Source organism: Orcinus orca, chromosome 3 (genome assembly GCF_937001465.1).
Source record: "Orcinus orca chromosome 3, mOrcOrc1.1, whole genome shotgun sequence".
In the NCBI taxonomy this organism is placed as follows: Eukaryota; Metazoa; Chordata; class Mammalia; order Artiodactyla; family Delphinidae; genus Orcinus; species Orcinus orca.
Window position 1 is genome coordinate 148,993,476 of NC_064561.1, and position 27,495 is coordinate 149,020,970.

The 27,495-nt window shown below is 39.2% G+C and overlaps 1 pseudogene; it reads right to left on the reverse strand.

Moving 5' to 3' along the window:
• Positions 1-24,101: 24,101 nt before the first annotated feature.
• Positions 24,102-25,875, reverse strand: LOC125964084 (tigger transposable element-derived protein 1-like; annotated as a pseudogene).
• Between the last annotated feature and the right edge of the window lie 1,620 nt (positions 25,876-27,495).

A 27,495-nucleotide genomic window follows, 5' to 3' on the forward strand; every position in this document is an offset into this window, starting at 1 on the left:
AAGTTTTCCATGTTAATCACACTTCTCACAAAGAGGCAGAGAAAGACACTAAGATGGGTTATTAGTGCCATAGCTTCCTCTGATGGACATAATTGAATTTTGATATTTATTTTTCATAGTCTCTTAAAAATACTCATATCTAAAAATAATCACATATAAGGATCTGGATAATATGTATAGAAACATAATTATCAAGTGTTTAACCAACATTGTGTCAAAATTATATTACATTGTTTATTTTAGGACCTCTTGCTGGGAAAATCATTTCAAGGTTTTACTTTTTTATTGAAGTATAGTTGATTTACAGTGTTGTGTTAGAATCTGGTGCACAGCAAAGTGATTCAGTTACATATATATATTTCTTTTTCAGATTTTTTTCCATTATATGTTATTACAGATATTGAATATAATTCCCTGTGCTATACAGTAGGACCTTGTTATTTTATATATAGTAGTGTATATCTGTTAATCTCAAGCTCCTAATTTATCTGCCCCCTCAAGTTTATACTGTTGTATAGATGGCAGCAAGAGTGAAAGAAAGGTGAACGATATTGTGCATTTTGCCATATTCCAAGTAAAAGATAATGGTGGCTTGATCAGGATGGTACCATGAAGATGGTGAGGAATTGTCAAATTCTGATGTTTTTAAAGGCAGAGCTAATTGGAATTGTTTATAGATTGGATGCAGGATGTGAGATCACAAAAAAGGAGACAAGGATAACACCTAGGTTTTTGGCTGTGGCAGCAGGAAGAATGAACTTATCATTTAGTGAGAAAAAGTATGAAAGGAGAAGTTTGGGGAGGAAAGAACAGGAGTTTGGTTTTACAAATGCTAAGTTTGAGATATGCACTAGACATCTAAGTGAATATATAAAGAAGACACCTGGACAAAAGAGTCTGAAATTGATGATAAAATTCAGGCTGGTAATCAAAACCCGGGATTCAAGAATGTATTTAAAGTCATGAAACTAAATGTATTCCCTAATCAGGAGCCAGTGTAGACAGGGCAGAGAAGAGATCTAGAGCTGAGGCCTGGAGCAGTCAGTGTTTAGAGTTTGGGCAGACACAGAGTGAGTGGTTTTTTTCTCACACCAATCAGTTCTCCTACTTTCCAACACCAAGTATGTGTCCTACAATTCAATTCTGACACTAACTACCAAGAGTTAGCATCAAACTCCACAGGTTTGATGGTTCAGTCCCACAAGACTGTCCCACATCAGATACCGGTTGTCAATGTTAGAAACAAGACAACAGGCCCAAAATGGAATCACTTATGCTAAGCCCCATATCACCAAACCAAGACTTGACTTAATTACAGTTTGACTCTCCCAGAAATGGAATCTTAAACCCGTCAATCAGGAATCACCTGATCAGCACTAGTTAGGTAGTCTGCCTGACAGACTCTTGCCATCCCCCAAAGGAAATTCACTTTGCTATAACTAACCCACTCTTTTGCCTAGTATAACTTCCTTGTTCCCACTCCCTTCTGCCTATAAAAGTCATTTTGTACAACTCCTCAGAGCTCCTTTCCACCTACTAGATGGATTGCAGCACAATTCGAATTGACCTTTGCTCAAATAAACTTTAAAACTTTAATATTACAAATAGAGCTACCATGTGACCCAGCAATCCCACTACTGGGCATATACCCTGAGAAAACCATAATTCAAAAAGAGTCATGTACCAAAATGTTCATTGCAGCTCTATTTGCAGTAGCCCGGAGATGGAAGCAACCTGGGTGTCCATCATCGGATGAATGGATAAAGAAGATGTGGCACATATATACAATGGAATATTACTCAGCCATAAAAAGAAACGAAATTGAGTTATTTGTAGTGAGGTGGATAGACCTAGAGTCTGTCATACAGAGTGAAGTAAGTCAGAAAGAGAAAGACAAACACCGTATGCTAACACATATATATGGAATTTAAGAAAAGAAAATGTCATGAAGAACCTAGGGGTAAGACAGGAATAAAGACACAGACCTACTAGAGAATGGACTTGAGGATATGGGGAGGGGGAAGGGTAAGCTGTGACAAAGCGAGAGAGAGGCATGGACATATATACACTACCAAACGTAGGGTAGATAGCTAGTGGGAAGCAGCCGCATGGCACGGGGAGATCAGCTGGGTACTTTGTGACCGCCTGGAGGGGTGGGATAAGGAGGGTGGGAGGGAGGGAGATGCAAGAGGGAAGAGATATGGGAACATATGTATATGTATAACTGATTCACTTTGTTATAAAGCAGAAACTAACACACCATTGTAAAGCAATTACACTCCAATAAAGATGTAAAAAAAAAAAAAAAACTTTAATATGCCTCAGTTTAATCCTTTAACGGCGTCAAAAGAGGGAATTGAAGGAGACCCGATGGTTCCCAGAACAATAAGTGAAAAGGCGTGGGTACCTTTTGAGCCCCTCAAGCCTGCGGGTTTCTTGCTGCTTCTGGAGGTCATGGGCAAGTTCCTCTCAGATCCTAGCTCTACAGATTTTGCATTATGAGCTTTCAGAATTTATTTGAGCATTTCTTTTTCCAGACTGGGTCTGCCTTAAAAACCAGATTGGGTCTGGGGTTGGACTGGGTCCAGGGTCAGACTAGGTCCAACTTAAGCTGGACTGGGTCCAGTGTGAGGCCTCAGGTGAATAAAATTTTGTTTTAAGGCTGAACAAGCAGTTTAACCTTACCAAAATAATCTTGAATTAAAGTGGCCACAGTGGAGAACTTTTAAGCCAAATAAGCTTATCTATTCATGAGACGCCCTAGAGAAAAAGGGGTCTCAGCCAAGCATTCACCACAAAGCGTAGAGGAAAAATTATTTTTCCTCCTCTATAATTTCTGGTACCAAGATGAGACCTGCTGGGACACCCCACTTGCTCCAGAACCTGCAGACAGAATCCTGGGAAAACTGGCAGAAACCTGTAAGGGGTGAGAATTCTTACCCAAGTCAGCTGTCCTAGATTTCCATCTGTGGTGCCTGGCTGAGAGAGAAAGGTAAAATTTCACATTGTCCCTTTCTTTCCAAATTCAAACTGGCAGGCAAAAAAAAATGTGTAAGAATTAAATCTTTGAATTGTGACTCGTGAACTTGCTTTCAGGTACCCACTGGTTGTCAAGCCTTTCTCTACCAGGAACAGCTACTGCCTTCTTGTTTGTCTCATTTTGTGTCCTGAGAACTTGGCTTGGCAACCATAAGGTTGAGAGCCCCCAAAATATGGCTGGACATAAATGTGGGTTGCACCCCATTTGTGGCTAGAAAAGTACTCCCATTTGCAGCTAGTGTCTTGCTGACTGTTGCCAGCTCTCAAGGGGAATGATCTGGGTCTCTTTTTTTAAGTTATCCTTGGGAGTGACTCTGGATTTTGGGAGGGTGATATGTTTTGCACCTTTTGGGGGGATGCCTCTTGTGGCCAAGGTGGTGTTCAACACTGCCAGGAATATTTACTGCTTGTCCCCGCTGAAATCTGACAAGATGTATGAGATTTTTGGGTTTTTTTAAGTAGTTCTATGGTCAGAGGTTGGCCAAATTAGAAGCTTATATTCAAAGTCTGATAAGAACTTTTTTTGAGGCTTTCTCCCCTAAGCTAAAATGAACCCATGTACCCAGAGGGAAGGAAAAACATTCTCGAGGCTTTATGGAAGGATTTACTAAAACATTCCAAAGACACACAGTTCTAAATCTAGAACATGGGAAATTTCTGATTTCCATTTTAGTTGAAGATCTTCTCCCTGATATAAAGAAGCAAACTGAATAATGTAGTTGGATGGGTGGAGCAGCCTCTTTAATCATGCAGTTTGCAACCCAATTCTTTGAGGAATTAAAAACAACCGTACTTATCTTACAAATCTAATCTTTATAAGAACAGAAGTGTGGCTCTAAAAACACTTCAAAATTCACCTATTTTTTAACCAATCTCAAAACCTTCCTATTCATTTTAAAGGCTTGCAATTATTGTAAAGATCTAGGCTTATGGAACAAAAGTCTCTCTTGGTGGAATTTGCATTCTTTCTCTGTATCTTTTGAGATGTAAGTTTTCTACACGGTCTTCTCCAGGAACCAAGTTAATTCTTATCAGAAAGAGAGAAAAGAAAAAAAAAAAGGAAAGCCTATTTTGAAAACTAGGCCTTAAAAAAATCGTAAAAGTCTCTTCCACAAATGTTAGTAAAAGCTTTCACCATCTGAGAAGGTAAACTTATTCCATCTGCTAGAAACATGATTTTGATCCAGCTGTTCTTTTATAAACTAGTAAGTTATGAATTATTATACCTGTCTTGTGGCTAAAATTTTAAAACAAAAGCTATAAGATCTGTTTGCACCTGTCTGTATGTTTATGTATGTCTATGTATGTATATTATAAATGTGATTTTTTTCTACCTCCAAACAGTATTGTCAAAATTAATTTATAAAGAGTTCTATTTAATTGAATTAAAGACAAACAAGCATTTATATAAATCAAGTGTACTCTCAGAAATATAAAAACTAACACAAATGTTTTATTAAGTTCACATGATCTAGGATATTCTTCAGTAAATAAAAGCTAGTTTGGTTTAATTAAAACAGGCATGCCTTTAGAGTTAGCAGCATTAAATATAATACTTTTATTATACCTACATTTACTAACAGTCAAATAAGCTCATGTCACTTCTGTCAGAGAATTTGTCAACAAGAATGATAACTTAAAATGATAATGAACTGTTTAATGTCTCATGAAATTTACATGACTAATCTAAACATAATTGTTAAGAACAAGTGAATTAAATAGATGTAAGATAAAATTTATAAATGAAATTTTCAATTACAATTATGCTTTATGGTATGTCTACTTCAAAATAGTTTCCACAAAATTGACTTATTTGTAGTGAGGTGGATGGACCTAGAGAGTGTCATACAGAATGAAGTAAGTCAGAAAGAGAAAAATAAATACCGTATGCTAACACATATAATGGAATCAAAAAAAAAAAAATGGTTCTGAAGAACCTAGGGGCAGGACAGGAATAAAGACGCAGACCTAGAGAATGGACTTGAGGACACAGGGAGGGGGAAGGTGAAGCTGGGATGAAGTGAGAGAGTGGCATGGACTTATATATACTACCAAATGTAAAATAGATAGCTAGTGGGAAGCAGCCACGTAGCACAGGGAGATCAGCTTAGTGCTTTGTGACCACCTAGAGGGGTGGGATAGGGAGGGTGGGAGGGAGATGCAATAGGGAGGAGATATGGGGATATATGTATATGTATAGCTGATTCACTTTGTTATACAGCAGAAACTGACACACCATTGTAAAGCAATTATACTCCAATAAAGATGTTAAAAATAAATAAAAATAAACTTTAAAAAGTTTCCAAAATCTTATTGGTAGCTTGAAACCTTAAAGTTCTACTGAGATCAGTTAAATGATAGATATTCATTGACTATCTAGATCAGTTCCAAATAAAATAAAATACTGAAATGTTAATTATTGAGCATAGGTTTATTCACTTGGGCTTCTTTTTTACAGTAGAACTAGAGATATTTGAGTTTATTAGTAAACATGTTTTATACCACACTGAAAAGTTTACTCTGAGGAAGACTATATATATAAATTTGGCTAGCACTGAGGGCCATTGTCCCATGGCCTCTTCAGCCTCCATTTGTATTAAAATAGTCAAATACAGGCCTTTTCCCAATGCTGGGTTCTAGAATCATTCAGCATTATATGCTGGGTTTGATTGATCCACTTTGCTAAATCCCCATCTTTCCAGGCTGACTTCTAGCCTTTGCCTTCCTCCGAAAGAGAACACCCTCTGATAGGCTTATCCTACTTAATAAATCCTTTTCCTCTGAATGGTGCTCCTCATTAAAAACAAATTCAGTTTGTTCCAGGATACCTAGACTGGCACCTATCTCCACTAAGGTTCTTTCTGTCTTATGAGCCAGTGTTGTTTAATCTATCATGCTTGTGTAGCCATTATGTGCCAAACGCCTAAGTGCAGTTAGTATACATGTTTTGCACTCCAGAATGTTTGGTCCCTCATACTAGAGTTAGTTGAGTGGTAGGCACACCTAGATGCAACTTAGTTTGAGTATGCCATAAGACCTCTCACAGCCTTCTTCACCTCAGTGTGGGGCCATTGCCCAGGAGAACGCAGATCTACTACTTGACGGCCATTGTTTTAATCCCATCAGGACCCCATTGTTTTTCCCTATTTTGCACTTTCCATCCACAAAAACAAGGGTGACATGTATTTGTGCCTGGCAAACTGTAGCGTGTTGGGCATGCTGCCATTATATTTTATCCATTATAGCCAGGGACCTTTCTAAGCATTTGATCATCATTGTTTATAGTTACGCAGGGATCAGTTTGCTGGGAACCACACTCTACACATTTTGAGGTGTCAACAGAAAGCAGTTCTCAGAAATTCCTTCCCAGATGATATCCTCTGTAGTAGATATAACCTGAAAATGAAAGTTAAAAGATACTGGCACAGGGGCTTCCCTGGTGGCGCAGTGGTTGGGGTCCGCCTGCCGATGCAGGGAACACGGGTTCGTGCCCTGGTCCAGGGGGGATCCCACGTGCCGCGGAGCGGCTGGGCCCGTGAGCCATGGCGGCTGAGCCTGCGCGTCTGGAGCCTGTGCTCCGCAGCGGGAGAGGCCACGGCGGTGAGAGGCCCGCGTACCGCAAAAAAAAAAAAAAAAGATACTGGCACATTACTAGATGCACTTAGTTATTAACATTTGGTCCAGTTCATCATCATCTCATATGACCAGAATGTTTCCCAGAGCAATGCCTCTCAGGTTTGTATGGCACCATTCAATTTTCCAAAGCAAGGCTGGTCTCAGCAAACACATAGCTTTACCCTTCCAGGCAACAGGTACAATTGTGCGAAGAAATGATATTACTCCCTTGTTCTGAGCTTCCTTCAAAGCATTAATATAATGTTGGACTTCCCTCATTGCATTACCCACTTATTCATTCCTTTACCCACAGCTATTATTTCTCCTTCTCTCCATTTGTCATTTATGTTTACCCTAATATTTCCACCTTTGGAAGGGACATTAAGTTCATCCACAGGCTGGTCCAGATATATGGCAGCAATACTAGTCTAGCAAGTGTTTTCCCCTCAGATCACTCCCATTCAGATAGGGCAGGGATACACAGATACAGAACCAATGATCTGTCCCAACCTTAGACATAATAGTAGAATTCACCTGTCAGCCCCAACTTTATCAGATGGGATGAACGCACAATCCATCCTAACAAGCCCTTGGAAATTCTGGAATAAAAGTTTAAAGGTATAGTTACAAGTCTCTTGCTTAGGAATCATCTCTGCTTCTGGCACCTGCAATCATCTATGCTTGCTTCCCTGGTCCTGGGACCACTGCAGCAGGTAGAAAAAAGAGAAAGCTGAGGTGATAAAGGGAAGAACTGTATAGTCGCACTACCATCCTCCTTCACCCTCATCTTCTTCAGATCCCTCAGAAAACCAGGGGAATCTATCCAGTGGGGACTCACCCTTGGCCCTCTCATATGAATGTAAACACAGACTCATGAAAGCATATGAACCAGCCCTTTATGCCTATATCTCTCCTAACTTAGGACAGCAAATGTTTCAAAGGCCTATTTCAATTCTCTATTAGATCATTATTCTGAGGATGAAATGCAACATGATATGTCCACTTGATTTGATAGCTCTTTGAACACTGTTGGATACTATGGGATGTAAAATGTGTTGCTTAGTCTGAAGAAATATAACTCAGCAGCCCAAATTGGTACAGTACCTTCTATTCCAATCCTTTAATGGTATAATGAGCATTTGCATCTATCACAAAGTATGCAAAGCCTGGTATAGGGTAAGTGTCTATTCCTGTCATGATCCATTTATAGCCTCCTGGGGCTACCAGCATGGGTCTAAGATAATACACTTGCCAGCTATGTGCAAGGCCTTCCCCCTAGGAATCTTCCCCGTAGCCATCTGCAATCTCTGTCTCTCTGCAGTCTCTAACAGCACAGTTCTTGTTGGCACTTTGTGCCTCAGAGGGTGCAAGAGGAATATGCCCAGATTCAGCCTATCTCTGCATTACTGCAGTCTCCCCCACCATGTCTGCTCAGTTTATGGATCCAAGTAGAATGAACCATTTCAGTAGAATGAACCAAAAAGTCTACCTGGTGTTTCCAATTACCTTCTGAGCCTGGAAGAGGATTCTTCTGATGGGCATCAACATGTCCTACTTTAATGCAACCCTCAAATTCCCATAGTGACTTCCATAGAGCTGTGTCCTATAAAAGCATTCCTTTAGTAGACCAGGTGTCCACTTCCCTCTTGCCTGACCATAAGGCCAAGCCATTGGTCATTGCCCATGAGTCAATAAAAACCAAAACATAGGGGCTTTTGTCATTGTTCAATTGTTCCATCGCTGCTAAGAAAAGACCAGGCAATTCATCCCACTGAGCTGATTTATTTTTACCTTCCTCTATCAGAGTGGTGGCCTTCTAAATAGGATGTTTTCCATTCACCTTGGAACCACCATCCATAAGCCAAACAGCTCTTTGTTGGTCAGTCGGGAGTTGTTTATAGGGCACTATCCAAGTGGCAATAGAATCTAGCTGCTCCTCACACAATTCCAAATTCATACGTAGAAAAAAGAGGATCCCTACTCATGCCTATATCCTCCTTGCATTCCTTTGGTAGCTCAATCTGGTATAAACCGTTTCTATCTTATTGTGGAACCCTTCTGGGTCCTGTCCTCTCCATTAGAGTGCTTCTTCAACATCATCCATGAGCCAGGGCTGTTCTAGAAAATCCCACTCCTGATACCAAATGATTGGCTTTTTCCTCACACCAACCAATTCTCCAACTCTCTGACACCAACCAAGTGTCCTACAATTTAACATTAACTATACAGAGATAGTGTCAGATACCACAGGTTTAAGAGCTCAGTCCCACAGGACTACCGTCACTTCAGGCACCAGCGGTCAATATCAAGTCCTCAGCTTACCATACTTTTGTCCAACTTGGCTACAAAGTCAGAGGTTCCCACAAACCACCCCCTCAGGTTCAATAATTTGCTAAAAAGGAAGCTGAGGGGAAAGATACATGAAGGAGGAAGAAAAGTAGGAGACTGTGGTGTCCTGAAGCCAAGTGAAGAAAGGGTTTCAAGAAAGAGGGATGATTGACTGTGTAAAAAGTCATTGATTGATGGCACAAGAAAGCTGAAGACAAATGATCACTGGATTAAACAGTGGACACATGATTGGTAACTTTTATAAGAACTGTTTGTCTGGAGTGGAGGGGATGAAAATCTGGTTGGAACAGGTTTGAGAGAGAATGAGAGGAGAAAAATTAGGGACCATGCTGCCCCTAAAAGAGAATGTGAAATCAAGAGAGATTTAGGGGGGTTTGTTATTTTTAAGATAGAAGATACTATCAGCATATTATTTTGCTGATGGGAATGATCCACTGCAAGGGGGGATATTGGTAAGTCAAGACGTAAAATGGAAAATTACTGGCACTCTGTCCCTCAAAAGAGGAGAGGGAATGGGATCCAGTACACATTTAGAGGGGTTGGCCTTATCTAAGATCAGAGATAGCCATCCTTAGTAACAGGAAGGAAAGCACAGATACAGGAAGGTGGGCAAATGTGCCAGTGTGTGCTTAAGCAAGTCTCTTAAAATTGCTCTTCTCAGATGAAAAAGGAAAATCAGTTGAAAGTACAGATTAGAGGGAGTGTCGGGAAGTTTAAAGAGAGAAAAGATATTAAATGCTTTACACAGGGATTCTCAACCTTAGCACTACAGATATTTAGCGGTTGATAATTCTTTGTGGGGCAGGGAGGGTTGTCTGTGTATCATAGGATGTTTAGCAGCATCCCTTATCTCTACCCACGAGATGCCAGTAGCGCTCCCTCTTCCAGGTTATGACAACCAAAAATATCTCCAGATATTGCCAATGTCCTCTGGTGGCAAAACTGCCCCTGGTTGAGAACCACTAATTCTACTAAGAGATGGAGAGAGTGAATGGATTAGGGAAATGCAAACAGACTGTGGTCATCTGAGATTCACTTGAGGTTAGTGGTCATGGATTTCAAATGAGGCCAGTCAGCTGGCTTATGAGTGTTTTTCCAGCTATGTTCAGCTGCTCAGGATCAGAGCAGGCAAGAAGTTAGTAGAACAAAGAAAGGAGCAAAGAGTTGAAGGTAATATGCAAGTAAGTGATTATAATGATAGAACGTAAGTCAGCTAAAGAGGAAAGGAGGGATATGAGACTAGGGAGGAACAATGAAAGATGATGGAACAACATATTATAGATCCCAGTTAGATGTAGGTATCTGAGTACCAGAGGGTATGAACTGAGAAATTATGAGGTAATTAATGGTCAGGGAGAGAGATGCTTGGAACTCACTTATTTAACTACTTAAAGTTATTATTAATCATATATACACATTACTATATAATATATAGTATCTATAATATATATATGATATAATTATTGTAGTTATCCTATAATTCTGAGAAATCTTTAGCCCCATGAACAGTCAGGAATTGTGTTGCAAATGTCCCATTAGTGGAATTAATAAAGTATGAAATTCAAATATCCTTTAGAGTTTACCTATAGAAAACAGCCTAATAAAGCCTATTAAGCCAAGTTTTGCTTTTTATTTGCTAATAATTCTCAATAAATAAGTGAAGGCAGCAGGATTCCAGCTTGCTACAAGTTCAAAGATTGGCATGATATTTAGCTTGCTTCGCTGTGAGAAAACTTTAAGCAAGAGGCATCTTTCTCAGAAAAGGGGCTATCAAGCTTGTTTAAATCAAAGCAGCTCAACAAACCTCTTTTTCTTAGAATAATGACCATGATATTCAATATCCTTCAGGGAAAATTTAACCTGGTCTTTGATTTTGGCACTTTTAGCTACTTTGAAATTAAATCAAACAATAAAGAGGAAAAAAGAATACAGAACAAAAGATAAAATAAGGTCATATACCAATTTTACCTTTTCAGCATGGCTAAAAGAAAAATAAGAACAAAGTACATTTTCCTTAAGTTCTAACTAATGTTTCACCCTTCTGCTTCTGAAGAAAAATGTGTTTTTCTGTAGTTTTATAATAAATCTAAAACACTATCATTTTTAGCATGAAATGCTAAGTAATTGTTTCACCAAAAATAGTCACCCTATACTACAACCATCTAAGTTTGTTTTAATAATTCTCAGATACCCACTTCCACTGTGTCAGCCCCCTTAGTACACCACTATGATTATCTGTTGTTTAAAAAAGATGTCCTAAGTACGTTATCTAAGTGAACAAAAGCATAAACATTTCAACTATCAAATCATCAGAACTGCTTAGGCAAGCATAAATATCTCCTGGCTCCAGTGTATCCCTTATGGAATTTTTTGTGTGTGTTACTTGCTCTGCTGTTGCAATGATAGCAGGCCCATGCTGGGATGATAAAATTATGGATCTTCTTTTTATAGCTTAAGTGCTTTTCATTTCTTATGAAATAGAGATTTATTTCCAGGTAGTGATACATTTTAATATAGTGCAAATACAGGAAAAACAAGATGTTCAGTAAATCAGGAACACAATCAATAGACAATACCACAAGGAAAAATAAGTTGAGTTTAAGAAAAGATCTAAGCCTCCTTGATTGGATTATATTAGAGAAGGCACAATGTATTATTCTTTTTATATACTTCATGTCATTGGTATTTTTCTCACTTTCACCAGGAAACTGAGTTCTCCAAGCCCTGAGCTAATTTTCCCAACAATCCTTTGGTGCTGCAAAGTGAAGAACCACTCCAGGGTGATGTTCAACTCAGTGACTAACTGACTTAGAAATTTCCTTTTTTAGGTCCCATCTTCACATCACACAAGACCACTGACTCTGTCTTGACAACAAAGGTGATATGCCATAGAGAATTACAGAGAAATACAAGAGAAACCAACTCCTATTATAACTTCCTTTGGTGAAATAATTTCTTTTGGATTGGTATCAGATTCCATTTAATACTGTCCATTTCTGAGATCTTTCTTTTTCCCTCCACAGAAGTCCTCTCAACTGTCACACTGACAAGTCGGCCTTTTTCTGATGTCCCTAAGTGCCTGCACTACCAAGGATTCAGATAAGAACTGGAGATGAGTGACTGGGTTAACTGATAAAATTGCTAATTAAAGCCCTGTTTTCAACACTCCTGAAAGATTAACCAACTGGGCCAAACTTTAGAACACAGAGCAAGTTTTACTTTTAACAGTGTACACTGTTTGGTAAACAAAAGGCTCTAACAATTTCAAAGAAAGTAATTTCCAAAGCCATTTTTCCATCCAGAGAGGTATACAAATGGGACAATTTAATCAAAGCTTCATAAGGGTTTTCTTCCTAGTGAGCACTGTTTGGCAGGCAAACATAGAGGTTGATCAACTGAATATTTATATATCATTGTGCTGACACAGTAAGAGCAACACAAATACAGAAGTGTCATTTTCTTTCAAAAAAATTAATCTAATCATTTCAATTTTAAAACTGGTGAGAAACCAAAAAAAATTCTATTTTTGACTTTCTCAGGAAGATACTGTCAGAGACATAGTATAACGTGTTGGCCTAGGGTATGGACTCAGCAGCCCAAAGCCTGGCTTTGGATTCTGCCTCTGCCACTTCCTACCTGGGTGACCTTGAGCTAGTTACTTAACTTCTCTATGCCTCAGTTATCCCATCTGAAAAACTGAAATGATAACAATAGTACCTAACTCATAGTTAATGAGGGTAAAATGAATTAAATCAAGTGCTTAGAAGAGTATGAGACACATAATCACATAGGAAGTGTGTGTTATTACTATTATAATTCCATAAACAAATATGATGGTTAAGTGTCTGAACATAAGATTTAATTCCCCTATGTGTGTGTATAATAATCAAAGATAGCTCCTCAGAGCCTTTCAACACCATCCTACACTTGAAATAATTTGATCACACCAAGAATATCCTCATCTATAAAATGAATTTCTTGTACAATATGACTGCTAAACTTTCTTCTTGCTCAAATGATCATCAGCCTTATATCTGGAACTCCTGACTTCCTTGGCCCACTGGCTAATTATTATCCTCTTGTGACTACTTTCCCAATGGGCTATTGATATAAATCCACCAAGTGCCTAACCCCAAAAATGAATGTTACCTACTCTGCTGGGAAAAGTTCACATACAGTTATCTCTCGTGGAGTTTAGGGTTTTTTAACTTGTAAAAAGAAGTGGGTTCATTTTCCCTGAGGGCTTTTTCTTTTCCCAGAACCAGTCAATCCCTCCAATGACAGTCGTGTGGCCTATGGATACTGTGGGGAAGGAAAGGTGGAGAATGGATGGGCAGGAGAGTTAAAAAAAGGGAAGAAACACAGCCTCACCAAGTTTTCCCTTGCCTGTTGCTCTCTCTGAGAGTGAAAGACCATTAAAATGTGACCATCTTTGATATCACTTCTAATATGGTTGGAAACGGACTCTTGCAGTTCAAACGTAGGGTGTTTAGACTGTATAAAAACATGAGGCTCCAGTAACATCAAAGGCTACTCGTGGGTGGTTTGGGCCAGTGTGAGGTCACCACTGCCCTCAACTGTAATAGGTGTGGAGACACTGTGTACCTGAGAAATGGTGGTGTTTGCTTTTCTCCTGCTGATAAATGTGGAGCTGGGAGAGGGGATGCCTTTGTGTGCTTGAGGAATGATCTACTGTGTAAGGTTTAAAGGCAAACAGGTATCAGGTTAGGGTTACAGGGGGCAACTTTTTGAACGGGATGTCCTTTGTTCTCAGAGAACAGGCTTCTTAAATTGGTGGAGCAAGGACAGACATTGATAGGAAAGGCTTTCTGCTTGACCACCAAGTTTAAAATAAAGGCAATGTAATCCTGTCAATAGGAAATTTGGATGACATCAAGGAAGGATATAAAACATGAGATAGGTTAACGCATTTTGCTTTTTCATATTTAAATATTTTTATCTTACATTAGTTCCACAACACCCATCTGATGTTTGTTTTAATTGCAATAGCATAAAATTGAGGTAAGAACACTTCACATAATTTCTCCTAGCCTATAGGACAGGTTCTAAGAAACAATCTCTTTATTTACTATTTATTTCTATTTAATTTATATATTATAAATAAATCTATCATGGTTTTAAGAGGTTTTAGCATAATATTCTAAAACTTTTTAAAATTAGAGATTTATCTATGAAAGAGACCTCATCGAGATAATCTTAACCATTTTCCAGAGCAAAAGGCAATACTATATCCATAGAAAATGGATAATAAGTAAATATTTGACCTCTAATACAGAGAGCACTACAATTCTAACAAGAAAAAAAGCCAAGCAGAGGCCAACCAAAATACAGGAAACAAGAGAGATGGACCAGACTGATTCTAAAGGACTAGTTCAGGGAGGTGCTATCTCCACCTCTTGCAGCTTGGGTTTGGTGACATTCTCATTCTCTCCCAGAAACCCACTCATTAGGAATCTCACTAGAGGGAGTTCATTCCCTAACTCTCAGGCTCTCCTGAACTCAATCAATACTTACAAGTCTCACTGGGGCTTATGAATCGCCTGGAAATTGTACCTTATCTACTGTAACTCCTCAACTAATTTGCAAATGCTAGAAAGTACTTTACTTCCTACTTTCTTTTCATCCCACATGCATCTACTGCAACACTATGAAAAAGAAATTTAATTATTATTGGTTGAGGTAGAAATGACGTCTCTACCTAATAGGAAGGAAAGAAAGAGTAATACAGGAAAATCTCACTCTCCTCCAGTGCTAACTCTTTCCACATCTTCTCAGTGGACTAAAAACACATACAGGCATTTCATTTCTAACTGCATGTTATACATTTTAGGGGAAAACATCATTTTCTGCTTGACTCAGGTCCAATTTCCATTGTGATTTTTGCCCTCCAGAAATAAACATCGTGGTCAGGATGTCTGCCCTGCATCCTTGTGGCTCAACAAAACGGTGGTTTCCGATGAAATGTGAGTGCTCTGGTAAGACTCTGCAGCCCGCAGTGGCTGCAAACTCTTGAACCACAGGTTTTTTAACCACTGGCAGAATTTCAAACCACTGAATTGAATGACAAGTCCCTCAAACAGCTGTCACTTAAGATTCCCGGGTTTTGATGAAAGGCCAGAAGTACTTGTAATTACTCCCCTCTAGCACCCTTTTCCTAAACACAGCACACAGCATTGGCAACAATTCTCAATAAAATAACCAGTCTGAATATGGGACAATGAAGCAGGTATCTAATGACTGACAGAAAAAAAGACAAAGAAGTCTTTGTTTTCTTTCTTTCTTTCTTTCTTTTTTTCAGTTACAAGAAAACCCCAAGGTCTAGAAACAATTACAGCTCATAAGGCCCCACTAATTTTAATCTCCTTCCATCTTTCATTGGATTCCAAGGTTCAATTCCCTGTGGCAACTTTGTTGAAACCCATTTCACCTAGAGTAGTTCATCTGAGAAGGGAACACTGATTTCCTGAGTAGAGGAGGTCATTCCTTTGGAGGCATATCATCATTCCACTTGGAACTCTAGTGCTGATAAAGTCTAGCTTCTCTAAGAAAAACTTATTGTAATTGTTGAATTTAAACAACGTTTACATTAACTTTAATGATTCCTTACTCTAAAGAAACATATATATACATAATTTGATCATATTATGTGACTATCAAGACAACAGAGTGAGAAATGTCTGGCAAGTGTCATTATCCTCATTTTACAGATTAACAAATAAACTTTAACATCTTAATTTCTACCCCTGAACCTCTATGAGCTGACAGGGCCAGTACTGAAATTCACAACCCACTGATTTCAAATCCAGTAAATATTCATACTTAAAAACACAGTCACAACTTCTTTCATATTAACCTCCTTTTTTTTTTAACATCTTTAATGGAGTATAATTGCTTTACAATGGCATGTTAGTTTCTGCTTTATAACAAAGTGAATCAGTTATACATATACATATGTTCCCATATCTCTTCCCTCTTGCATCTCCCTCCCTCCCACCCTCCATATCCCACCCCTCTAGGTGGTCACAAAGCACCAAGCTGATCTCCCTGTGCTATGCGTCTCCTTCCCACTAGCTATCTACTTCACGTTTGGTAGTGTATATATGTCTATGCCACTCTGTCACTTTGTCACAGCTTACCCTTCCCCCTCCCCATATCCTCAAGTCCATTCTCTAGTAGGTCTGTGTCTTTATTCCCATCTTGCCCCTAGGTTATCATGACCTTTTTTTTTCTTAGATTCAATATATATGTGTTAGCATACGGTATTTGTTTTTCTCTTTCTGACTTACTTCACTCTGTATGACAGACTCTAGGTCCATCTACCTCACTACAAATAATTCAATTTCGTTTCTTTTTATGGCTGAGTAATATTCCATTGTATATATGTGCCACATCTTCTTTATCCATTCATCTCTCAATGGACACTTAGGCTGCTTCCATGTCCTGGCTATTGTAAATAGAGCTGCAATGAACACTGTGGTACATGACTCCTTTTGAATTATGGTTTTCTCAGGGTATATGCCCAGTAGTGGGATTGCTGGGTTGTACGGTAGTTCTATTTTTAGTTTTTGAAGGATCATCCATACTGTTCTCCACAGTGGCTGTATCAATTTACATTCCCACCAACAGTGCAAGAGTGTTCCCTTATCTCCACACCCTCTCCAGCATTTACCGTTTGTAGATTTTTTGATGACGGCCATTCTGACCAGTGTGAGATGATATCTCATTGTAGTTTTGATTTGCATTACTCCAATGATTAATGATGTTGAGCATTCTTTCACGTGTTTGTTCGCAATCTGTATATCTTCTTTGGAGAAATGTCTATTTAGGTCTTCTGCCCATTTTTGGATTGGGTTCTTTGTTTTTTTGATATTGAGCTGCATGAGCTGCTTGTAAATTTTGGAGATTAATTCTTTGTCAGTTGCCTCATTTGCAAATATTTTCTCCCATTCTGAGGGTTGTCTTTTCGTCTTGTTTATGGTTTCCTTTGTTGTGCAAAAAAAAGCTTTTAAGTTTCATTAGGTCCCATTTGTTTATTTTTGCTTTTATTTCCATTTCTCTAGGAGGTGGGTCAAAAAGGATGTTTCTGTGATTGATGTCACAGAGTGTTCTGCCTATGGTTTCCTCTAAGAGTTTGATAGTGTCTGGCCTTACATTTAGCTCTTTAATCCATTCTGAGTTTATTTTTGTGTATGGTGTTAGGGAGTGTTCTAATTTCATACTTTTACATGTACCTGTCAAGTTTTCCCAGCACCACTTATTGAAGAGGCTGTCTTTTCTCCATTTTATATTCTTGCATCCTTTATCAAAGATAAGGTGACCATATGTGTGTGGGTTTATCTTTGGGCTTTCTATCCTGTTCCATTGATCTATATTTCTGTTTTTGTACCAGTACCATACTGTCTTTTGATTACTGTAGCTTTGTAGTATAGTCTGAAGTCAGGGAGCCAGATTCCTCCAGCTCCGTTTTTCTTTCTCAAGATTGTTTTGGCTATTCGGGGTCTTTTGTGTTTCCATATAAATTGTGACATTTTTTGTTCTAGTTCTGTGAAAAATGCCAGTGCTAGTTTCATAGGCATTGTATTGAATCTGTAGATTGCTTTGGGTAGTAGAGTTATTTTCACAATGTTGATTCTTCCAATCCACGAACATGGTATATCTCTCCATCTGTTTGTATCATCTTTAATTTCTTTCATCAATGTCTTATAGTTTTCTGCATACAGGTCTTTTGTCTCCTTTGGTAGGTTTATTCCTAGATATTTTATTCCTTTTGTTGCAATGGTAAATGGGACTGTTTTCTTAATTTCACTTTCAGATTTTTCATCATTAGTGTATAGGAATGCAAGAGATTTCTGTGCCTTAATTTTGTATCCTGCTACTTTACCAAATTCATTGATTAGCTCTAGTAGTTTTCATTGGGATTCTCTATGTATAGTATCATGTCATCTGCAAACAGTGACAGCTTTACTTCTTCCTTTCCAACTTGGATTCCTTTTATTTCTTTTTCTTCTCTAATTGCTGTGGCTAAAACTTCCATAATTATGTTGAATAATGGTGGTGAGAGTGGGCAACCTGGTCTTGTTCCTGATCTTAATGGAAATGCTTTCAGTTTTTCACCATTGAGGACGATGTTGGCTGTGAGTTTGTCATATATGGCCTTTATTATGTTGAGGAAAGTTCACTCTATGCCTACTTTCTGCAGGTTTTTCATCATAAATGGGTGCTGAATTTTATCAAAAGCTTTCTCTGCATCGATTGAGATGATCATATGATTTTTCTCCTTCAATCTGTTAATATGGTGTATCACATTGATTGATTTGCATATATTGAAGAATCTTTGCATTTCTGGGATAAACTCCACTTGATCATGGTGTATGATCCTTTTAATGTGCTGTTGGATTCTGTTTGCTAGTATTTGTTAAGGATTTTTGCATCTATGTTCATCAGTGATATTGGCCTGTAATTTTCTTCCTTTGTGACATCTTCGTCTGGTGTTGGTATCAGGGTGATGGTGGCCTCGTAGAATGAGTTTGGGAGTGTTCCTCCCTCTGCTATATTTTGGAAGAGTTTGAGAAGGATAGGTGTTAGCTCTTCTCTAAATGTTTGATACAATTCGCCTGTGAAGCCATCTGGTCCTGGGCTTTTGTTTGTTGGAAGATTTCTAATCACAGTTTCAAATTCAGTGCTTATGACTGGTCTCTTCATATTTTCTATTTCTTCCTGGTTCAGTCTCGGAAGGTTGTGCATTTCTAAGAATTTGTCCATTTCTTCCAGGTTGTCCATTTTATTAGCACAGAGTTGCTTGTAGTAATCTCTCATGATCCTTTGTATTTCTGCAGTGTCAGTTGTTACTTCTCCTTTTTCATTTCTAATTCTATTGATTTGAGTCTTCTCCCTTTCTTTCTTGATGAGTCTGGCTAATGGTTTATCAATTTTGTTTCTCTTCTCAAAGAACCAGCTTTTAATATTATTGATCTTTGGTATTGTTTCCTTCATTTCTTTTTCATTTATTTCTGATCTGATCTTTATGATTTCTTTCCTTCTGCTAACATTGGGGTTATTTTGTTCTTTCTCTAATTACTTTAGATGTAAGGTTAGGTTGTTTATTTGAGTTGTTTCTTGCTTCTTAAGGTAGGATTGTATTGCTATAAACTTCCCTTTTAGAACTGCTTTGGCTGCATCCCATAGGTTTTGGGTCGTCGTGTTTTCATTGTCATTTGTTTCTAGGTATTTTTTGATTTCCTCTTTGATTTCTTCAGTAATATCTTGGTTATTAAGTAGTGTATTGTTTAGCCTCCATGTGCTTGTATTTTTTACAGATTTTTTCCTGTAATATCTAGTCTCATAGCGTTGTGGTCGGAAAAGATACTTGATACGATTTCAATTTTCTTAAATTTACCATGGCTTGATTTGTTACCCAAGATATGATCTATCCTAGAGAATGTTCCATGAGCACTTGTGAAGAATGTGTATTCTGTTGTTTTGGGATGGAATGTCCTATAAATATCAATTAAGTCCATCTTGCTTAATGTATCATTTAAAGCTTGTGCCTCCTTATTCATTTTCATTTTGGATGATCTGTCCATTGGTGAAAGTGGGGTGTTAAAGTTCCCTACTATGATTGAGTTACTGTCGATTTCCCCTTTTATGGCTGTTAGTATTTGCTTTATGTATTGAAGTGCTCCTATGTTGGGTGCATAAATATTTACAATTGTTATATCTTCTTCTTGGATTGATCCCTTCATCATTAAGTAGTGTCCTTCTTTTCTCTTGTAATAGTCTTTATTTTAAAGTCTATTTTGTCTGATATGAGAATTGCTACTCCAGCTTTCTTTTGATTTCCATTCACATGCAATATCTTTTTCCATCCCCTCACTTTCAGTCTGTATGTGTCCCTAGGTCTGAAGTGGGTCTCTTGTAGACAGCATATATACGGGTCTTTTTTTTGTATCCATTCAGCCAGTCTATATCTTTTGGTTGGAGCATTTAATCCATTTACATTTAAGGTAATTATCAATATGTATGTTCCTATTCCAATTTTCTTAATTGTTTTGGGTTTGTTATTGTAGGTCTTTTCCTTCTCTTCTGTTTCCTTCCTAGAGAAGTTCCTTTAGCATTTGTTGTAAAGCTGGTTTGGTGGTGAATTCTCTTAGCTTTTGCTTGTCTGTAAAGGTTTTAATTTCTCCATCAAATCTGAATGAGATCCTTGATGGGTAGAGTAATCTTGGTTGTAGGTTTTTCTCCTTCATCACTTTAAATATGTCCTGCCACTCCTTTATGGCTCGCAGAGTTTCTGCTGAAAGATCAGCTGTTAACCTTATGGGGATTCCCTTGTGCGTTATTTGTTGTTCTTCCCTTGCTGCTTTTAATATTTTTTCTTTGTATTTAATTTTTGATAGTTTGATTAATATGTGTATTGGTATGTTTCTCCTTGGCTTTATCCTGTATGGGACTCTCTGTGCTTCCTGGACTTGATTAACTATTTCCTTTCCCATATTAGGGAGGTTTTCAACTATAATCTCTTCAAATATTTTCTCAGTCCCTTTCTTTTTCTCTTCTTCTTCTCCTCGGACCCCTATAATTCGAATGTTGGTGCCTTTACTGTTGTCCCAGAAGTCTCTGAGACTGTCCTCAGTTCTTTTCATTCTTTTTTCTTTATTTTGCTCTGCAGTAGTTATTTCCACTATTTTATCTTCCAGGTCACTTAGCCATTCTTCTGCCTCAGTTATTCTGCTATTGATCCCTTCTAGAGAATTTTAGATTTCATTTATTGTGCTGTTCATCATTGTTTGTTTGCTCTTTCGTTCTTCTAGGTCCTTGTTAAACATTTCTTGTATTTTCTCTATTCTATTTCCAAGATTTTGGATCATGTTTACTATCATTATTCTGAATTCTTTTTCAGATAGACTGCCTTTTTCCTCTTCATTTGTTAGGTCTGGTGGGTTTTTACCTTGCTCCTTCATCTGCTGTGCATTTTTCTGTCTTCTCATTTTGCTTAACTTACTGTGTTTGGGGTCTCCTTTTCGCAGGCTGCAGGTTCGTAATCCCCATTGTTTTTGGTGTCTGTCCCCAGTGGCTAAGGTTGGTCAGTGGGTTGTGTAGGCTTCCTGTTGGAGGGGACTAGTGCCTGTGTTCTGGTGGATGAGGCTGGATCTTGTCTTTCTGGTGGGCAGGTCCATGTCTGGTGGTGTGTTTTGGAGTGTCTGTGGAGTTATTATGATTTTAGGCAGCCTCTCTGCTAATGGGTGGGGTTGTGTTCCTGTCTTGCTAGTTGTTTGGCATAGGATGTCCAGCACTGTAGCTTGCTGGTCGTTGAGTGGAGCTGGGTCTTGGCGTTGAGATAGAGATCTCTGGGAGATTTTTGCCGTTTGATATTATGTGGAGCTGGGAGGTCTCTTGTGGACCAGTGTCCTGAAGTTGGCTCTCCCACCTCAGAGGCACAGCCCTGATGCCTGGCTGGAGCACCAAGAGCCTTTCATCCACACGGCTCAGAATAAAAGGGAGAAAAAATAGAAAGGAAGGAAGGAAGGAAGGAAGGAAGGAAGGAAGGAAGGAGATAAAATAAAGTAAAATAAAATAAAATGAAGTTATTAAAATAAAAAATAATTATGAAGAAAAAAAATTTTAAGTAAAAAGAAAACCAGACATACAGAACCCTAGCACAAATGGTAAAAGCAAAGCTATACAGACAAAATCACACAGGGAACCATACACATACACATAAAAAGAGATAAAGGGAAAAAAATATATATGTATCTTTGCTCCCAAAGTCCACCTCCTCAATTTGGGACGATTCGTTTTCTACTCAGGTATTCCACTGATGCAGGGTACATCAAGTTGATTGTGGAGATTTATCCGCTGCTCCTGAGGCTGCTGGGAGAAATTCCCGTTTCTCTTCTTTGTTCGCACAGCTCCCGGGGTTCAGCTTCAGATTTGGACACGCCTCTGCGTGTAGGTCGCCTGAGGGTATCTGTTCTTCGCTCAGCCAGGACGGGGTAAAGGAGCAGCTGATTCGGGGGCTCTGGCTAACTCATGCGGGGGGAGGGAGGGCTACGGATGTGGGGCGAGACTGTGGAGGCAGAGGCCGGCGTGACGTTGCACCAGCCTGAGGCCACCGTGCGTTCTCCCGGGGAAGTTGTCCCTGGATCATGTGACCCTGGCAGGGGCAGGCTGCACAGGCTCCCGGGAGGTGAGATGTGGATAGTGACCTGTGCTTGCACACAGGCTTCTTAGCGGCAGCAGTAGCAGCCTTAGCATCTCATGCTCGTCTCTGGGGTCTGCGCCGATAACCGCGGCGCACACCTGTCTCTGGAGCTCCTTTAAGCGGCGCCCTTAATCCCCTCTCCTCGTGCACCAGGAAACAGACAAGAAAAAGTCTCTTGCCTCTTCGGCAGCTCCAGACCTTTTCCCAGACTCCCTCCCGGCTAGCCATGGCGCACTAGCCCCCTTCAGGCTGCGTTCACACTGCCAACCCCAGTCCTCTCCCTGGGACCCGACCTCCGAAGCCTGAGCCTCAGTTCCCAGCCCCCGCACGCCCCGGCGGGTGAGCAGACAAGCCTCTCAGGCTGGTGAGTGCTGGTAGGCACCGATCCTCTGTGCGGGAATCTCCCTGCTTTGCCCTCTGCACCCCTGTTGCTACGCTCTCCTCCGCGGCTCCGAAGCTTCCCCCCACCGCCACCCACAGTCTCCGCCCACGAAGGGGCTTCCTAGTGTGTGGAAATCTTTCCTCCTTCACAGCTCCCTCCCACTGGTGCAGGTCCCATCCCTATTCTTTTGTCTCTGTTTTTTCGATTTTCTTATGCCCTACCCAGATACGTGGGGAGCTTCTTGCCTTTTGGAAGGTCTGAGGTCTTCTGCCAGCATTCAGTACGTGCTCTATAGGAGTAGTTTCGCGTGTAGATGTATTTCTGATGTATTTGTGGAGAGGAAGGTGATCTCCGAGTCTTACTCTTCCGCCATCTTGAAGCTCCTCCCTGTAGATTTTTTTGCTGATGGCCATTCTGACCGGTGTGAGGTAATACCTCATCGTAGTTTTGATTTGCATTTCTCTAATGATTAGTGAGGTTGAGCATCCTTCACGTGTTTGTTGGCAATCTGTATGTCTTCTTTGGAGAGATGTCTATTTAGGTCTTCTGCCCACCACCACCTACCCTTAAATGTACCCAGGCCACCTTCCAGTGATACCACAAGGGCAATGGCTATATATAGCCAGTATCAAATACTCCATTCTGGGGCTTGTTATAAAAGTTCCCATTTCCTCCCAAACATTGTTCCCAAACCACTTTTCTGCAATTCCCTGTCAATTGCCTTTCCTCTTCTAAAGGGAAATCTTCCATTTCCACTACCTTTTCCTCACCCTCTTTTCCATCAAATACCAGTTTCTAGAACACTGTTGTCTCTTTTGTTATATCTACCACTTGCTCATAATCCTCCTTTCCACCCTTCCATCAGTTATCGTTCTTAGTGACTAACATAATGGCTGATAATGATTCCAGTGCCCCAGTGTCTAATTTCTAGAAAGACTGGTAAGATTTAGATACAAAGAGCTCAAGGGAGGGAGCTGTGTTCTAAGAAGTGAGAACTGTGTGAGAAAAGACAAGGAGGTTCAAGTCTGTTTAGAATCTGGTAGAAATGGGAATACAGGCATACCTCAGAGATATTGCAGGTTCAGTTCCAGACTGCCACAATAAAGCAAATATCATAAAAGGCAAATCACACAAATTTTTTGTTTCCCATTGTATATGAAAGTTATATTTAGACTATGCTGTAGTCTATTAATTGTGAAATAGCATTATGTCTAAAGAAACAATGTACATACTTTAGTTTAAAGTACTTTATTGCTAAAAAGTGCTAATCGGGCTTCCCTGGTGGCGCAGTGGTTGAGAGTCTGCCTGCCGATGCAGGGGACATGGGTTCGTGCCCCGGTCTGGGAAGATCCCACATGCCACGGAGTGGCTGGGCCTGTGAGCCATGGCCGCTGAGCCTGCGCGTCCAGAGCCTGTGCTCCGCAACAGGAAAGGCCACAACAGAGAGAGGCCCGCGTACCGCAAAAGAAAAAAAAAGTGCTAATCATCATCTGAGCCTTGAGGAAGTCATAATCTTTTTTCCAGTGGAGGGTCTTGCCTCGATGTTGATGGCTGCTGACTGATCAGGGTGGTGGTGGCTGAAGGTTAGGGTGGCCGTGACGATTTCTTAAAACAAGACAGCAATGAGTATGCCCCATCAACTGACTCTTCCTTTTGTGAACAATTTCTCTGTAGTATACGATGCTGTTTGATAGCATCTTATCCACAGCAGAACTTCTTTCAAAATTGGAGTCAGTCCTCCCAAAAGCTGCCACTGCTTTATTAACTAAGTTTATGTAATATTCTAAATTCTTTGTTGTCATTTCAACAATCTTCAAAGCATCTTCACAAGGAATAAATTTCATCTCAAGATACCACCTTCTTTACTCATCCATAAGAAGCAACTCCTCATCCATTAAAGTTTCATCATGATAGTACAGCAATTCAGTCACACTTCAGGTTCCACTTTTAATTCTAGTTCTTTGGCAATTTTCACCACATCTGCAGATACTTCTACTGAAGTCCTGAACACTTCCAAGTCATCTGTGAGGGTTGGAATCAGCTTCTTCCAAACTCCTATTAATGGTAATATTTTGACTTTCCATGAATCATGAATGTTCTTGATGGCATCTAGAATGATAAATCCTTTCCAGATTTTCAACTTACTTTGCCCAGATCCATCAGAGGAATCACTATCAATGGCAACTATAACCTTACAAAATGCATTTTTTCAATAATAAGATTTGAAAGTTGAAATTTTTCACTGATCTATGGGCTATAGAATGGATGTTGTATTAGGCATGAAAATATTAACCTGTTGTACAGTTCCATCAGAGCTCTTGGGTAAACAGGTGCATTGTCAATGAGCAATAATGTTGTGAAAGGAATCTTTTTTTTCTTAGCAGTATGTCTCAACAGTGGGCTTAAAATATTTCTTAAACCATGTTGGAAACAGATGGGCTCTCATCTAAGCTTTGTAGTTCCATTTATAGAGCACAGGCAGAGTAGATTTAGCATAATTTTTAAGGGCCCAAGGATTTTCAGAATGGTAAATGAGCATTGGCTTCAACTTAAAGTCACCAGCTGCATTAGCCCCTAACAAGAGAGTCAGCCTATCCTTTGAAGCTTTGAAGCCAGGCATTGCCTTCTCTTCTCTAGCTATGAAAGTCTTAGATGGCATCTTCTTCCAATATAAGGCTGTTTTGTCTACATTGAAAGTTCATTGTTTAGTGTAGGCACCTTCATTAATGATCTTAGCTAGATCTTCTGGATAACTTGCTGCAGCTTCTTCATCAGCACTTCCTACTGCACCTTGCACTTTTATGTTATAAAGATGGCTTCTTTCCTTCAATTTCATTCTACTTCATTCAACTTCCTTCTGCTAGCTTCAAACTTTTCTTCTACAGCTTCCCCACCTCTCTCAGCTTCCTCACCTCTCTCAGCTTTCATAGTATTGAAGAGAGTTAGGGCCTAGCTCTGGATTAGGTTTTGGCTTAAGGAATGTTGTGGCTGGTTTGATCTTCTGTCCAGACCACTGAAACTTTCTCCATATCAGCAGTAAAACTGTTTAGTTTTCTTATCATTCATGTGTTCACTGGAATAGCACATTTAAGTTTCAAGAACTTTTCCTTTGAATTCACAAGTTAGCTAACTGTTTGGTGCAAGAGGCTAGCATTTGACCTATCTCAGCTTTTGACATGCCTTCCTCAGTAAGCCTAATCATATCTAGCTTTTGATTGAAAATGAGAGACATGTAGCTCTTCCTTTCACTTTAACACTTAGATGCCATTATAGGATTATTAATTGGCCTAATTTCAATACTGTTGTGTCTCAGGTAATAGGGAGGCCAGAGAAGAGGGAGAGAGATGGAGGGAAGGGCTGATTGGTGGAGCAGTCAGAAAACACACGCTTATTGATTAAGTTCACCAACTTATATGGGCACAGTTCACAGCACCAAAAACAATTACAAGAGTGACATCAAAGATCACTAATCACAAATCACCATAACAAATATAATATTAATGAAAAAAATGAAATACTGCAAAAATTACCAAAATGTGACACAGAGGCATGAAGTAAACAAATGCTGTTAGAAAAATGGCACTGATAGACTTGTTCAATGCAGAGTTGCCGCAAACCTTCAATTTGTAAAAAAAATGCAATATCTGTGAAGAGCAATAAAGCAAAGTGCAGTAAAACAGATATGCCTACAATAGTTTGCCTAAATGACATAGAAGACAGGAAGTAGAGGGAGATAAGAGTAAAAGAGAGACTGATCAGCTCTTCATATTTATATGTATCTCATTACTTAACTATAAAGTTCATGAAGGCAGAGGCACCTCTGAGATTATTTTCAACTCCCTACATTATCTAGTAAGATCTTCAAGAAGTGTTCTCTAAGTGAGACCCAATCAGCCATTGTCCAGCAAAAAAGTTCTATGAATCAGAGATTCTCTACAAGACCTCTTTTTAGCTGTCCCCAACTTACATGACATCCTGTGTTTCCAATGGAAAGTTTATTAGATAAAACATTCTCTGCAAGACTTATTTTTAAGAGTGGAGAATCTGTCCACTAGTCCACTCTTTATTTAGAAGTTATTAAACTTTCAAATCCTTTTACTATTCATAACTCAGGATCTTCACTTTGCTTATTACCTACATCCAAAACAAGGTACTTCCTACTATTCACAAATATGGTCTATACCTATTTGAATTTTTCACCAATCTTAAAATTTTCTCATATCTTTCTCATCTACATCACCAAAATGTTCTAATGTTTTAGTCAGGAAAATAAAATGCTTCCTCTTATTTTTCCATACAAAACCATTGATTTGTTTTTCCATGATATTTATTGCTTTAGTAAAACAAATGCCTCTCTAAAGACCATAGCTTAGTCATATTACAGAAGTTGCTATCTCAAATAGGTTGCCCAGTGGTCACCCATAATTTAAGGGTAAATCGCCCCAACAGTGAAAGAATTTCACTTCTCTCTTAGATATCATTTGGGTAAATCTCTTATGGAATAATTTGTGTCAAAGTTACAGAATCTGACAGACTCCCTCTGGGAGATAATGTGGTAAGTACAGTAAAAAAAAAAAAAAGAAAAACAAAGACAATGGTCCCGGAAGGAATGCACGATTTGTTTTAGTTTACAGCACAGAGATTCTTCTCTTAATGGGAATTGTGCTCTTGGTTTCAGCAATAAGTGAAAGGAAAGAGTGCTGGACGGGAACCCAAAATACATGGCTTCTAGTAGGATGACACACCTGGTTTCACAAATAAAAATGTCCTAAGGGTAACACTGAGCAGAAATCTGAAATCATGACCCTGCCGGAAAATTAGGAACACATGATTGCTGTAGCACTCATTCAGGTTCTCATATTTACTATCTCTGAAATTTTGTACAGGT